Source organism: Oratosquilla oratoria, chromosome 35 (assembly GCF_046742065.1).
Source record: "Oratosquilla oratoria isolate Oo_2021 chromosome 35, ASM4674206v1, whole genome shotgun sequence".
Taxonomy (NCBI): domain Eukaryota; kingdom Metazoa; phylum Arthropoda; class Malacostraca; order Stomatopoda; family Squillidae; genus Oratosquilla; species Oratosquilla oratoria.
In genome coordinates, this window is record NC_134811.1 from 21,905,783 (window position 1) to 21,908,282 (window position 2,500).

Sequence of the window (2,500 nt, forward strand, 5' to 3'; positions counted from 1 at the left end):
AGACACAGTACTAGGAAGCCTCTTTTACGCCACAGCTGCTGAAATGCATCTTTAAGTGTCGGACTTTGACCTACGCAAGCAATATTCTTCGAATTGAGACAATATCGTAAGAATGGAGATAGAATAATGTCGAATAATCCCATGGCTTCAGTGATGCAAGTATTATTGATTCTGGTCGGCACCAAATGACTCTGTTCAGCTTAGAAGTTATCGTAGTACCTTGGGTAAACAAACTAAACAGGATGGTTATCCCTTTGCATGACGTGTTGGCTATCACGTGAGAATTAAAACGAATGAGAAAAAGAGAAAATCGAGGTGGCGAGGAGGGAGCGGGAGGGTAAGGGGTGATGGTAAGCCGCTGCAGGTCCAGTGGCAAATGCAATTGGGGGGAACTTTTATGTGTTGTATGAGAGCCTGGCTTTTAGGCGAATTGATAGGATACATTTCTTGCGCTGAATTCTGATATATTGCCCTGAGCTGAGATATTTATAGGGGCACTGCCTACGTGCTTGTTGATGCAGGGAAGGCGGAGGATGGCAGCCCCCCCCCCTCCCAACACCCCTGCTCTGTTGATGTATAGTCCTAGTTTTAAATGTGTGTGTGTGTGTGTGTGTGTGTGTGTGTGTGTGTGTGTGTGTGTGTGCCCATGTATGTATAGAATATCGCAGTAACGGTAACGAGCATTTATTGTATATAGTCACTTGTCAGTCCAGTTGAGGACTTGCTATTGGAAAAAATATATATATACATATACATGAAAAGGGTTGCCATATTGTTTTCCAGCCATGACCAAATTCCCCTGAATCGCGATTTATAGGTCATTCACGTAAATACGATCTTTGTTCGAAAGTAATATAATCCCCTACTTTGCAGCTATTTAGCTTTTATTACTTTTATTTTCCATTAATTTATTCATTATTTACTAATTCATTTATTTATTTCATATATATATTTTATTCATTTTTTATTCGTTCATTCGTTTATTTTTATTCTTTTATTTATGTATCTGTTTATTTATTTACTTATTATAATTATTTTTTTACATACATGAGTACATAATTAGAATTCCATGTCAGAACTTCTATTTGCAACGGTACCTCGTCACTCAATTAAAAAATAGGTGTAGATAAAGAATAAACGTTCTCTCTCTCTCTTTCTCTCTCTCTCTCTCTTTCTCTCTCTCTCTCTCTCTCTCTCTCTCTCTCTCTCTCTCTCTCTCTCTCTCTCTCTCTCTCTCTCCATTTAGCTACAAATTCCCAAATTTAATTATTTACTTCAACATAGGTTAAAAATATATCAATGATAGGTTAAGTACCTGTAAGGACCAATAGATCTGTTGCTGTTCGTTTGTCCATGAAACTCTTCAACATTTCAACCATTTCCTGTTCTTCGCGATCGCTAGTTATGACTGCCTTTGACGGAGATTAGGAGTACGCTTGAACTGTCTCCACACGTTGAGCTGAGCGGACTTCGAACCGCTTTTCATATAGTCACTATAGTACAGGAAATGGGAGCACGTCACAGGTAACGGGATGAAATTTGGGATCTGGGGGTATACATGTGGTGTTGGGAGTGCTTGTTCCTGTCCGAGGCTGAGGATCTCCCAAAGCCAAATGGACGTATGCACCTCTGTGTCACCACTGATTGAATTGTCGTCAACCTCGACCCTGCACAGCGCACTATCTTGTACCGGAAATCTGTCTATGGTTCATGGATCATGTAGACTAGTTTCTGCCCGAAATGGACCGTAATGAGATTAGTGTGTGTGTGTGTGTGTGTGTGTGTGTGTGAGAGAGAGAGAGAGAGAGAGAGAGAGAGAGAGAGGGGGGGGGTTGAGAGAGACAGACCACTGGATACAAGCAAGGATAGTGTGTGTGTGTGTGTGTGTGTGTGTGTGTGTGTGTGTGTGTGTGTGTGTGTGTGTGTGTGTGTGTGTGTGTGTGTGTGTGTGTGTGTGTGTGTATGTGAGAGATTGTGTTTTTACGTGTGTGTGTGTGTGATTCTGTGTGTGTGTATGTGTGTGTGTGTGTGATTGTGTGTGTAAAGGAAAAGAGGTAATATGACTAGGGGGTTCCACAATGTTCCGAAAGAAGAGTAAGTACATGTTTTCGGGACACCTTGTGTGTATAATGACGTCCTGTATGTACGTATGTCTTCTGGTAAAAAGAGTAAATTCCATGAGACTTGAAACAGTGGTCAATTTGTTTACTTTATGGTAGTAGTGTTTATAGCGGCACTGATGCTAATGTGAAAGTATAACCAATGGAGTAAAGATCTGAGTGCATTTTTTATTTATCTTTTTTCAGTTAATGTTCCCAGCTATTTTTTTCTTTGCCACCACAAAATAGATATAAAGAGTGAATATAAAATCTGTGCCCGTAGGCAAATTGAGATATAAAAATAAGTTGGTTGATTCTGACATCGAGCCGCTTACTTGGACATTAAGTGTTGCGGTTAGTGTATGTGAACAAGTTAGTGTTTACTTGTGGATTTAACCTTC